A 14,326-nucleotide genomic window follows, 5' to 3' on the forward strand; every position below is an offset into this window, starting at 1 on the left:
GCTAAAAGGGACATGTAATTGGAATTCTTGATCTAATATATCACAGCAGGGCCCATTTCTGCGCCCACCAAGAGTAACTTTGAGGACTTACAGTGTTGTGGCACCAGCACCACCACCACCAAAGGCCCAATTTTTCTGCCACAGGGGCATGTAATTACAATTCTTGATCTAATATTTCACAGCAGGGCCCTGTGAGGGCTTACAGTGTTGTGGCCACAACAACACCTAAGGCCCAAATTTCTGCTGAGTATATAGGGCAGGCCCCTACTTTCAAACATCCTACTTACAAACGACTCCTACTTGCAAACGGAAGGAGACAACAGGAAGTGAGATGAAATCTACCCCTAGGAAGGGAAATTCTCTCCTGTAAGAGTTAATATGGGAACAACTTTCCTCCTTTCCACTGATGCTTTATCACCAATTCTTGTTTCACAAAAAAACCCAAATTTTAAAAAAACATTTGTCATTGGGACAAAAAGTGAGGTGAAATATTCTGAAGGGGAGCACAGACAGCAAAACAAATGTCACAGGGGTGATAACCCTTCCCTATGTTTTCCAAAAAGCTTAAAATAGATTTTTTGGCTGGAGCTAAACACATTAAAAATGTACCAGTTCAAAATTACAAACAGATTCTACTTAACAACAAACCTACAGTCTCTGTCTTGTTTGCACCGCCTGTATACTGCTGTTCAGAGTATATAGGGCCTGGGGGCCCCACATCTTTCCTTTTTTTAATTTGGGTGCGGGGTTCCCCTTAATATCCATACAAGACCCAAAGGGCCTGGTAATTGACTGGGGGGTACCCATGCCGTTTGTCTCACTGATTTTCATCCATATTGCCAGGACCCGACATTACATTAAAGCCGCAAGCAGTTTTAAATGACTTTTTTTCCTTTAAAAATGACATTTTGTGCAGGAACTGTTCAAAGCACGGGAAACATGCGCCACTTTACAGGCATACTATAGACACCCTCCAGGTACGATATTTAAAGGAATATTTCACTTTTTTTTTTTTTACTTTAAGCATCATTAAAATCACTGCTCCCGAAAAAACGGCCTTTTTTAAAAGTTTTTTTGCATTGATACATGTCCCCTGGGGCAGGACCCAGGTCCCCAAACCCTTTTTAGGACAATACCATGCAAATTAGCCTTTAAAATGAACACTTTTGATTTAGAACGTTCGAGTCCCATAGACGTCAATGGGGTTCTAACGTTCGTGCAAATTTTCGGTCCATTCGCAGGTTCTGGTGCGAACCGGGGGGTGTTCGGCTCATCCCTAATTACATGATACAAAAATAATTTATCTGTGAAAAACAGCGGTGTCACATGGTAAATGCAGTATATTCTGAGAGTAGCAGTAAGATTAGACATCGCATACTAATCTTAGTTAATACAATTTTAATTATAAATTAATTGATTGGTATTTACTGTGTATTTTACATAAAAATGTGTATACACTGTCACTGAAAATGAAATTAGGAAGTGATATGCGCACCATATGGCACCCTCTATATTGGGTTTCCTGTGAATTTGCATAACTATGAGTCAGAGTAACCATAACCATCAGTAGAGGTTCTGGCTACACACAAGAAGGAAAGAAGCAATAATATCACACTGACTATAGTAAGTTAATGCTCCTATGGGTTTATGCCTAACAAAATAATAACCTGTATAAGCTTATATTTAGATAGCAGTAGTAGCAGTAAAGTAAGTTTTATTTAGATAATGATGTTGATCGGTTGCTATGTTGGAAGAGTAGTTAGTAATGCTAGTCCTGTAATGTATGCACTTTATTTTGGAGAGCAGTGATGCTATATGTTGAAATGTAATTTATTTACTGGGGATGGACTGTGATGTCACTTGGAAAAAAAAAGTTTACCGGAGAGCTATGATAGCAGATAATACTGTATATACTTGAGTATGTCATTTTCTGAACCGACTTTGGGACCCGTATCTCGGGGCCACTTGGTGCTAGGAACCCCACATTTGGTGTGAAAACCCAGTGGAACTAGTACCACAACATATCCAAAGCTGGGTATCCTAGCACAAAGTGGCCCCGAGATACGGGGCCCCAAATTCGGGTCGAAAAATGTCATTCTCTGCTCTAGAAAAGTGCTTGACATTTTCTGAACCGATTTTGGGGCCCCGTATTTCGGGGCCACTTGGTGCTAGGAACCCTAGCTTTAGATATGTTAAAGTGCATGTTCCACTGGGGTTTCACACCAAATTTGTGGTTCCTAGCACCAAGTGGCCTCGAGATAGGGGCCCCAAAGTTGGTTCAGAAAATTTCATTCTCTGCTGCAGAAAAGTGCTTGAAATTTTCTGAAGCTATATTTAGGGCCCTGTTTCTCAGGGCCACTTGGTGCTAGGAACCCCAGCTTTGGATATACTGTGGTGCTTATTCCACTGGGTTTGCATACCAAAGTTGGGGTTCCTAGCACTAAGTGGCCCCAAGACACGGGGCCCCAAAATTGGTCAACTGTGTCTATCTGCAGCAATGTCATTTCGGGAAACTTTGGGTTCAGAGACCCCAAATTTTGGCTGCAGCTAGGGGGCATCTAGGAACCCTTAACTACCGAGTTTGAAGTTTGGGGGACCTATGGCTGTAAATGGGCACAGTGAGGCTGCAAATGGGCACAGTGAGGCTGCAAATGGGCATTGTTGACCCTCTTTTCCACTTACAGTAGCTGTGCATTTCTCACCCTAGGCTTATACTTGAGTCAATAAGTTTCCCCAGTTTTTTGTGGTGAAATTAGGTGCCTCGTTTTTTATTCGGGTCGACTTATACTCGAGTATATACGGTAGTTTTGCAAATGTTTATTTTTTGAAAGAAATTATATAAAACATAGTGGGGTTATTACATAAGTTCAATTTTCATTGAACATTGCAATCATATTGATGAAATCCTGGGGGGGGTGATGATGAAGATCCCAAATCTCACAAGAAGATTCTCCAGGATTGTCTTCTTGCAAGATTTGGCTTACTCAGTGTTCCCAGGATCTTGATGGAAGGATCATGACATGTAGAAATTGGGGGTAAGGTATGTATATATTTAAAAATTTTTTTTTTTTTTTACACTTTTTTTTAAAGGGTTAATTTGCGACGGGATGCTATTGAATAAATGGACCTTGCATTTTATTATAAGATTACATAGCAAACAAATTCTCCTTTACAAAAACAGATGCATTTTGTAGAAAAAGAACAAGAGACGGTGTAAAGCTGGGCCATAGATGGCGTGAACATTGTTAACCACTTCAGCCCCGGAAGGATTTACCCCCTTCCTGACCAGTACGTTTTTTGCGATTCGGCACAGCACCGCTTTAACTGACAAGTGCGTGGTCGTGTGACGTGGCTCCCAAACAAAATTGACATCCTTTTTTCCCACAAATAGAACTTTCTTTTGGTGGTGTTTGTTCACCTATGTGATTTTTATTTTTTGCTCTATAAACAAAATAAGAGCGACAATTTTGAAAAAAAAACGCATTCTTTTTTTTACAATTTGCTATAATAAATATCCCCCAAAAATATATAAAAAAATTTTTTTTCATCAGTTTAGGGCGATATGTATTCTTCTACATATTTTTGGTAAAAAAAAAATCGCAATAAGCGTTTATTGATTGGTTTGCGCAAAAGTTATAGCGTTTGCAAAATAGGGGATAGTTTTATGGCATTTTTATTAATATTTTTTTTTACTAGTAATGGCGATCAGCGATTTTTATTGTGACTGCGACATTATGGCGGACATGTCGGACATTTTTTGACACATTTTTGGGACCATTGTCATTTATACAGCAATCAGTGCTATAAAAATGCACTGATTCCTGTGTAAATTACACTGGCAGTGAAGGGGTTAACCACTAGGGGGTGGGGAGGGGTTAAGTCAGTACTAGGGATGTGTTCTAACTGTAGGGGGGGTGGGCTAGCTGTGACACGTCACTGATCTCTGCTCCCGATGACGGGGAGCAGACAGGCCCGGATTTACTCCCTTTGCCGCCCCAAGGCCGGGCCCTTCAATGCCGCCCCCCCCCAACCCCCCCCTACACACACACACACCACCAGAAAGAGCCCCCAGACATAATACGGTCAAAGACTGCAGACATGATACAAGAGATGGTCAGAGACTGCAATCATAGTACAGGAGATGGTCAGAGATTGCAGACATGATACAAGAGATGGTCAGAGATTGCAGACATGATACAAGAGACGGTCAGAGACTGCAGTTCCTATGGACATTAGTAGATAATGGCCGATCGGCCCTCTCACCTGACCCAGCGATACAGCAACGGTTCCCTCTGATCAGGAGTCAGCTCACTCTGAATTGCCCGTGGCAAGTCTGTTGGGTAGCACCCAGATCTGTATTCCTGCAATGACTCCATTCCTTTCTCCGCCAGGGATGGCGCTAGGCTGTGTGGCTTTCCCTCTGGTGGCGCAGGGCAGCGGGGTTCTCTCTCTGATGGTGTTCCCTCAGCACTGCTCTCTCCCTCTGGAGTCCTGGGTGTACTTTCCTGGGTGTAGACCCCCCCAGGACAAACCACCCCCCTCCATTAGTACAGACCCCCCCCAGGACAAACCCCCATCCATTAGTACAGACCCCCACCAGGACAAACCCCCCTCCCTTCATTAGTACAGATCCCCCCAGGACAAACCCCCCTCCCTTAGTACAGACCCCCCCTAGGACAAACCCCCCTCCCTTCATTAGTACAGACCCCCCCAGGACAAACCCCCCTCCCTTTATTAGTACAGACCCCCCCAGGACAAACCCCCCTCCCTTCATTAGTACAGACCCCCCCCAGGACAAACCCCCCTCCCTTCATTAGTACAGACCCCCCAGGACAAACGCCCCTCCATTAGCACAAACCCCCCAGGACAATCCCCCCTCCATTAGTAAATACCCCCCAGGACAATCCCCCCTCCATTAGTACATACCCCCCAGGACAACCCCCCTCCATTAGTACAAACCCCCCCAGGTCAACCCCCCTCCATTAGTACAAACCCCCCCAGGTCAACCCCCACCCCCTCCATTAGCACAGACCCCCCCAGGACCAACCCCCCTCCCTTCATTAGTACAGACCCCCCAGGACAAATGCCCCTCCATTAGTACAAACCCCCCAGGACAACCCCCCTCCATTAGTACATACCCCCCAGGACAACCCCCCTCCATTAGTACAAACCCCCCCAGGTCAACACCCCCTCCATTAGTACAAACCCCCCCAGGACAACCCCCTCTCCATTAGTACAAACCCCCCCAGGTCAACCCCCACCCCCTCCATTAGCACAGACCCCCCCAGGACAAACCACCCCTCCCTTCATTAGTACAGACCCCCCAGGACAAACCCCCCCTCCATTAGTACAGACCCCCAGGACAACCCCCCCCCTCCATTAGTACAGACCCCCAGGACAACCCCCCCTCCATTAGTACAGACCCCCAGGACAACCCCCCCTTCATTAGTACAACCCCCCCCAGACAAACCCCCCCTTCACTAGTACAGAGCCCCAGGACAACCCCCCCTTTACTAGTACAGAGCCCCAGGACAACCCCCCCTCCCAGGACAACTCCCCCTCCATAAGTGAACAGATGGAACAGATGGAGACAGGCTTGAGCGGGAGTGAGAGACACAGGAGAACACGCGCCCCCCCGCCCCCCGCACAGAGACCAGCCGCTCCGATCTCCGGCGGCTGCTCTCCTTCTTTGACAGGAGGAGGGAGGGGGGACAGGCTGAAGCCTCGAAAAAAAACAGCAGCGGCGGCGGTGGGAGCGGAGGGAGCCGCGTCTGGACACAGAGAGTAGGAGGAAGGAGAGGAGCACTCTAGCGCTTCGGCGCCCCCACCTCTCTGGTGCCCGGGTGCGCTGCATGCTGCTAGGTTAGTGTGGGGGGCGGCCGAGAAGTCGTTGCAGGAGCGGCGCCGGGCCGCCCCTGTACCACTGCCGCCCCGAGGCCTGGCCTCGGTGGCCTTATGGGAAATCCGGCCCTGGGAGCAGAGATCAGTGACACTGTCACTAGGCAGAACGGGGAGAAGCTGGTTACGTCCTCTCCGTGAGGCGATTGTGGGTATCCCCGCGGCGATTGAGTCCGCGGGACCCGCGACCCGACTCGCGGAGCTCGTGGCAGGCACACGTGTGCGCACAGTGGCAAATTCAAAGTAACGTACAGGTACGTTACTTTGCGCAGCCGTGCCATTCTGCCGACGTATATCTACAGGAGGCAAGTGGTTAAGATATCGAATATCTGGAGTCCGGAGTTCCCCTTATTATTGAACTATATATATATTTCATTGGTTCTTAGGAGTCGGCAGTTCCCCCTCTCAAATGTTCCCAACTGTTTTTTGTGTATGAGGACACATTGCAAAAGAGGCGTTGTCCTGCCTAGTGATGTGTGGACAACTTGGCCGTACATTGACCCTTTTTCTCGGATAAGAATAGGAAATGATTACAACTTAGTTGGAAAGCCCCCATAAGATTGATTAAGTATGACAATACAATCTAGAGGTCAGTATGACTTAATGTAATGAAGAAATAATTAGTTAAAGATGATTTGTAGGAGGTAACTTGTTTTTTTTTGGTAGTGAGCCATACATAGGCATCCATATTAATTGTATCTGTATAAAAGCTGAAGCTTTATACGTGTTAAGTGCCACACCCTATCCAGCTGTGGACCGGTGCGCACTGCAATCCTATATTTATATATGATGTCTACTCTGAAGTAAACCTGTATCGAGAGAGAATGCTTCTGTCTTTTATTCCAAAAGACCTATACAAGGCTAACCGAAAAAGGTTAAATTTAACAGTGGTGACCCCTGAGACGTGTCTTCTACGCTGCACATCCATCTTCGGCTCTCATCCCGGTACAGGGGGGACATCTAACAACGGCGCCTACGGTGAGAAATTTCTCCCATGTTGTTACCTTCTTTGCTGTGTGGGAATGAGAGGGGGATGTAAAGCAGGTTTTTAGAAGGTAGCACGATTGAATTATTTAATTATTTGCATTCTGCTTGTGCATGTTTACTGAGAGTAATTGTTTTTTCGAATATATGTGGTTGATTCAAATTTTAAAGTAATTAAGTGCATGTGTTAATGTGCTAGAATAATAAGAGTACTCGTTTTTTCCTTGCCCCTTGAAATGACAATATAACATATATTTTAATTAACCACTTGACAACTGGGCACTTAACCTCCCTGGCGGTATGATTATTTCAAGGCGGTACAATTATTTTGCATAGAAATTTGGCGTTTTATATTGTAGGCCTGTAATTCTTAGCAATAACACACTTAAATCTGTCCACCAAGAGTCTAGTAGATATCCCGGGTATGATGAAGTTTGAAACACAAAATCATAAATTATAATATAATAAATAAATATAAATATAAATACATAGTATTATTTATATATAAATATAAATTATTTTAAAAAATAATAGTATAATAATAATAAAATACATTTCCCCACAAATCACTATAGCGCTCAATTCTGCAAGTGTTCTAATTTACTATCGCTGTTTTCTAGCTGGTCTAAAGCCACTTTTGACGTAAAGGACATTTTTTGGTTGCTATGGACAATCTCAAGTTTCCAGGCAGAAAGAACAGTATATATAATATAAAACTGCATGCAGGGCATTGGACAAAGCATTGGGGACAAAAGGGATGTGAAACAATTTCATACAGTACTGTAATCTGTAATCTGTAAGATTACAGTACTGTATGTAATACATATATAAATGATTGGACTATGTCCAGAAAACAGAGACAGGACTCCCAATCCCTAGGATAAATAGGAAAATGTAAGGAGGGAGACAAAGCTCACTCTAAGAAATGATGGGATTATAAAGGGAGATGATGTGTCCGTTTGAAGGTGAGCAATTCCACAACAGTTAATAAAAAATATAAATTTTTATTGATGACATATAAAATGTACAGTAATAAAGATCAAGCAACATAATACGACCGTACAGAAACTTTTTCTATGAAATCAGTTGTAATCAGCCAACATGTTTTGCATATTTGCTTCATCAGGGCATTACAAGCATCACAGATTTCATCTGGTCTATTGCAGATAAGAGGGCCACTGAATACGCATCATTAACAGCCAAATGTTTCTTTATGGACCACCTGGTGCTAGTTAACCCATGGATGCCAGGTCCTAATGGGCCACGCCAGTAGGGGAACTGGACCATGTTCACAGTAAATGATAATCTTATAGTGATGTGTGCAAAAGCGGCCAAGTCCTGCAAAGTACAAGCAGCAGTCCGAGAACGTTGGCACCGCTGTGGAGTGCGGTGTGCGTCTGTCACTGTATGTGTTATGATCTTTACATTTTTGAATTTGCCGCCAGGCTCCGCCCCGTGTGTTGCGACGCTCCTAGGGAACAGAGCTTGGCACAGAGAGGATTCAGGAGGAGGACAGAGCCCGCAGACACCGCGGGGGGACATCGCAGGATCCTGGGGACAAGGTAAGTATATCGCTCCAGGATCCTAAGGATGCAATCCCAAGTGTGGCTCGGGGTTACTGCTAATGGTGCTGAAATTTAACCCCGAGCCACACTCGAGAATACCGTCAGGGAGATTAAACCCCCCTCCTGACCAGACCAATTTTCAGCTTTCAGTGCTCTTACACTTTGAATGACAATTACTCAGTCATGTAATACTGTACCCAAAGGAATTTTTTGTCCTTTTTTTCATACAAATAAAGCTTTCTTTTGGTGGTATTTGATCACCTCTGGGTTTTTTATTTTTTGCGGTATAAATGAAAAAAGAACAAAAATTTTGAAAAAAAAAACTCTTTTTTCTTAGTTTCTGTGATAAAATTTTGCAAATTATTAATTTTTCTTCATACATTTTGGCCACAATTTATACTGCTACATATCTTTGGTAAAAACAACCCAAATTAGTGGATATTATTTGGTCTGTGTGAAAGTTATAGAGTCTACAAGCTGTGGTGCAAATCATAAAAAAATTGATCACACCTGATGTACTGACGGCCTATCTCAATTATTGAGACCCGAACAAGCCAGGGAAGTACAAATACCCCCCAAATGACCACTTTTTTGAAAGTAGACATTCCAAGGTATTTAGTAAGATGCATGGAGAGCTTTTTGATGTTGTCATTTTTTTCCACAATTCTTAGCAAAATGAAGATTTTTTTTTCCCCACAAAATTGTCATTGTAATAGGTTATTTCTCTCACATGGCATGTATATACCACAAATGACAGCCCAAAATACATTCTGCTACTCCTCCTGAGTATTACAATACCACAGGTGTGAGACTTTTTCACAGCCTAGTCACAACATGCCCAACATGCAGGGAGCACCATCAGGTTTTCTAGGAGCATACATTACACATCTAACTTGTTGACTACCTATTAAACTTTTGAAGGCCCTGGAGCACTAAGACAATGACACGTGACACTGACGACAGATGGCACTGATGTGGCACTGAGGACAGTTGGCAATAATACGTGGCACTGATGACACGTGACACTGATGACAGATGGCACAAATACGTGGCACTGATGACACGTGACACTGACACATGGCACTAATATGTGGCACTGATAACAGATGGTACTAATACGTTGCACTGATGACACGTGGCACTGAAGACAGATGGCACTAATACGTGCCACTGGGGACAGATGGCAGTGGGGACAGATGGCATTGGGCACAGATGGCACTGACAGATGGCACTGGGGACAGATGGCACTGACAGATACTGTGATCACTTTATTTGCCTTTTTTTTTCTGACACTCACCGCTGCAGCCATTAGCTCTCCCTCCTCACACGCTGTCTCTGTGTGAGGAGGGAGAGCCGGCGATGAGAGATGTTTACATATGAGATCATCTCTCATTGGAAGCTCAATCGTGCTGTAAACGGCCGCTGTGATTGGCCATTTACAGCGATCTGTGACTGTCTGTGTCCAATGGACATGGCCAGTACAGAATTTCCCCGATGCGCGCCCGCGGGAGCGCGTATCGCGGAAGTGAACAGGAGGACATCCAGGGATGCCCTCCCGGCAATTGGCGTCCGCGCTGTAGTCATCTTTTGGCTATAGCGTGGCCACGAAGTGGTTAAGGGATTTGTACTAAAGCAGGTACCACAATTTCTAAGAGTGAATAGAAGTTGCTGAATGGTGAATTTTTGTATGATTTTTTTGTAGACTTGTGGTGCTTGGGCTAGGATGCCCTTAGCGGAATAGCCACAGAGAATATGACCTGCTGTATGTCCTTTGGAGTAGGGAGTCTAGATAGGGACTAGCTTATTGCCACTCAGAGTGGGGACGCCCCTCTGAGAATAGAACAAGTAAGGTATCTCGAGATATATTTGACTGCTGGTACACAGTCATGGAGTTGTAATAAGCAGAGTCCTTTGGTCCCGGGATTCTAAATATTGTCATTTCTCAAGGAGGTAATGAAAATTTTCTAAAGAAAGGTAATAAGAAATTTGAAATTTTTGTATATGAACAACTAATAGTGACTCGGTTAAATTGATGATAGGCAACTCCTATCCTCATATTGATTAGTGGTTCCAAATTAATAATAACTACTGCAGTAGGGAACAGACACAAAAGATACACTCAGCATCTTTCCAAATAACTGTTCTGCTTTATTATGAAGCAATTGAAGGTTTTTGTGCACACAGCACTAATAATGTTTTCAGTAAATGTTTACATTCTTTCGAGTCCTGATTAGAATAAGCCTGCCTATGTAACAAGGGGTGTTACATAGGCAGGCTTATTCTAATCAGGACTCGAAAGAATGTAAACACTTACTGAAAACATTATTAGTGCTGTGTTCACAGTGAGGGCAGTGTGCAATACATACAAAATACAATACAATTATATACAGAACTTACAAATTTCCATTACAGTCTCCCCTCTTTTGATCAATATTTTGATCACTAACCATACCTGCTATCACCTTTAACCTGGAACCTCCACACGCTTAGGTGGAGGTAGTCCTGGCCAAAGAGGCAAAAAACTCCATTGTGGAGAAAATAATAGCTGAGCAACTTTTTCATTACCAAATGACTTTTCATTGTGAAAAACAAATGATTGATAAGACATATTTACAGAGTACTGGCTGTACACTCCTGTGGCCAGAATGGCCTTCTAGCTTAATTGTGAGCATGCTGACTTATCAGCATACGTAAACACAGACAATTCTACATAAAATGGAAGACGTACAAAAGACAAAATATGACTTCAACATGGCTAAACTACTTTTCAAATATATATATCCCTTACAATTAAAGTAATTTAATCAAAAAGTACCCTAGACTGTGATCACAAGAGGGAAACAAATCAAACTCAGAGATTTCTTTAATTTAGTCATTTTTGCAGTGTCTGGTGTGGATCCAGGTGACTTTTCCTTCACGTTTTGCAAAAACTGTACATGAAATAGATGCTGTATTGAGTCTCCAAACATTTCCTTATATATAAATGTCTCTTAACAATCCACAAGTCACCTGGCTTTAGTTTTAGATCCTTCCAAACTTTTAGGATCTGGAATTGGGGAGAAAACACATAAATGAGTTTGTCAAAAAACCTTAAAAGATCAGCAACATTCTCTGTGAAATCCGAATGGAGGACTTCAGCTGCTGAGACAAAATATAAGCAAGTGAGTAACACACTCCCAAACCAAATCCCATAGGGAGAGAGTCCAACATCCCCATTAGGGGCTTGATAAAATATAAGAAAACATTCAGGCAAAAGTTTTCTAGTTTCTTACTCTACTTTGTCCACTACATTGTAGACAGTAGGGGGTGTAAAAATAAAACCTCAAAACTTCTATTAAGGACTCTTCTATAAAAAATGATTTCCTCTGTTACTCTCTGTACTTTCTGGCACTCTGTACTTACAAACTACTTCTGATAACACTTTTTACTGTGGCCTTTGCAGTAGCATTTGCCACTGGACATCCACAAAACATGTCCATACAGACAAAATGCATACTCATAAGATCCTAACTTGGGCATCTGGATATATCTTTTTGTAATCTCTGGAAGGGATGTTCAGCTTTTGGTAACACCTTTGGTAACAGGTAAAACAAGAAGTGGTATGTTATAAAAACAACTGTGGTGAACCCTGGCTCTATCCCACGCTCCTTTACTAAGGCAGCCATAACTGCTTGTGACTGATGACACGTTCCATGTGTCAAGCTGGAGGGAAAAGAGTGGCTGGCAGACATAAATGATCACCTTTTCCAAAGTCCTGTTTCATAAGAAGTTTCCCCCATGTGGACCACTTGTTCTTCTCATTCTGGGGTCCTTAAAGTTGAATTATTAATCCCAGCTATACTGGGCCAGAACTAGGGTGGAATCTGTGAGTTGCACAGACCCATCAAGTGTCCGGGGCTGTAAATGCAGCATCCTTAGTCGCCTGGTCTGCTTCCATGTGTGAAAGTTAATATGGCTACCTCAGCAAGAACCTGGAAGGCTGAAAACAGCCGATCAAATTAACTTGGCACATGATTACGTAGGTATCACATTAATATTACAATTGTAGGTTTATCGTAACAAGGGGTGTTACATAGGCAGGCTTATTCTAATCAGGACTCGAAAGAATGTAAACATTTACTGAAAACATTATTAGTGCTGTGTGCACAGTGAGGGCAGTGTGCAATACATACAAAATACAATACAATTATATACAGAACTTACAAATTTCCATTACAATAGTAAAACAGTTGCCTTCAATATCAGCTTAAAGACAAAGTAACTGCAAGTAAACGGGAACTGGGAGAGACATTTTTAATAAACCCACAACTGTATGTCTCTGCCCGTCCTTACTGAATCATATAATATAACTGGGTACTAACCTTTATAGTTAAGGTTAGGAATTTTTTCCCCTGCTGGAGCAAATTAGAGCATGCTTTGCTGGGGTTTTTTCGCCTTCCTCTGGATCACCTGGGGGGAGAACTTCTGGGGGAATCTAGGATGGAAAAGGACCTGAGGGTCCTAGTAGATGATAGGCTCAGCAATGGCATGCAATGCCGAACTGCTGCTAACAAAGCAAACAGAATATTGGCATGGGTTAAAAAGGGGATTCATTCCAGAGATAAAATGATAATTCTCCCGCTCTACAAGACTCTGGTCCGGCCGCACCTGGAGTATGCGGTCCAGTTCTGGGCACCAGTCCTTGGGAAGGATGTACTGGAAATGGAGCGAGTACAAAGAAGGGCAACAAAGCTAATAAAGGGTCTGGAGGATATTAGTTATGAGGAAAGGTTGCGAGCACTGAACTTATTCTCTGGAGAAGAGACGCTTGAGAGGAGATATGATTTCAATATACAAATACCGTACTGGTGACCACAAAATAGGGATAAAACGTTTTCGCGAAAGGGATTTTAACAAGACTCGTGGCCACTCATTAAAATTAGAAGAAAAGAGGTTTAACCTTAAACTACGTAGAGGGTTCTTTACGGTAAGAGCGGCAAGGATGTGGAATTCCCTTCCACAGGCGGTGGTCTCAGTGGGGGGCATCGATAGTTTCAAAGAACTATTAGATAAGCACCTGAATGACCACAACATACAGGGATATACAATGTAATACTGACATATAATCACACATAGGTTGGACTTGATGGACTTGTGTCTTTTTTCGACCTCACCTATTATTTAACTATGTAACTGTGGGTCAAGGATTGTGTTTATGGGATTGTATTGTTTTGTTTTTTTTTTTGGTTGAACTAGATGGACTTGTGTCTTTTTTCAACCTGACTAACTATGTAACTATATAAAGCTGACCTTGCACTGAAATGCAAAGTCAGCCTTTTCATTTGTAAATCCCACTCATGTCAAATTGCCTCATTTCCTCTGTAAAAGAAAAAAAACAGCAAATTAAAAAGTAAAAAAACTAAACCTGTACTTACATTACTGCTACCTATAGGTTGTAGGCTAGGGTTGCATTGCAATCCTATTGAAGAAATCCTGGGAATGATAACAATTCTCCAGCATGGTGCACAGCTGTCTTCTTGCAAGATTCGGGATACTCATTAGTCCCAGGATTTTGATGGAAGGATGTGTAGAAATTGGGGGGTCCTAGTAGATGATAGGCTCAGCAATGGCATGCAATGCCAAGCTGCTGCTAACAAAGCAAACAGAAAATTGGCATTAAAAAGGGGATCAACTCCACTTTTTTTAGGGGTTAATGTGTGGTGGGATGCTATTGAATAAACAGACCTTGCATTTTATTATCAGATTACATAGCAAACAAACTGGACTTTTGGCCAAAGGGTTTGCAGATTTGCTGCTAGGACAAGCAAACAATTTTTAAAGCAGTGCATTGCATTTCCCCCGGTCGGCTGAGTCACAAAAAGGCAATATTTGAGAGCAAT

The 14,326-nt window shown here is 43.0% G+C and overlaps 1 protein-coding gene across 3 annotated transcripts in view; it reads left to right on the top strand.

The window, feature by feature from the left end:
• Positions 1 to 1,515: 1,515 nt before the first annotated feature.
• The window catches only part of LOC141110492 (myelin-associated glycoprotein-like), a 45,048-nt gene continuing 32,237 nt past the window's right edge, over positions 1,516 to 14,326 (top strand). The window contains exon 1 of one of the 3 annotated variants that reach the window (XM_073601861.1): positions 1,516 to 1,623. The gene's annotated coding sequence lies outside the window, so the exon portion shown is untranslated. Of the gene's footprint in view, positions 1,624 to 6,635; positions 6,877 to 14,326 lie in introns of those variants that run through there. The other 2 variants (XM_073601863.1, XM_073601862.1) reach the window with 2 other exon arrangements.

The sequence above is a fragment of the Aquarana catesbeiana genome, linkage group LG10 (genome assembly GCF_042186555.1).
Source record: "Aquarana catesbeiana isolate 2022-GZ linkage group LG10, ASM4218655v1, whole genome shotgun sequence".
NCBI classification, from domain to species: Eukaryota; Metazoa; Chordata; class Amphibia; order Anura; family Ranidae; genus Aquarana; species Aquarana catesbeiana.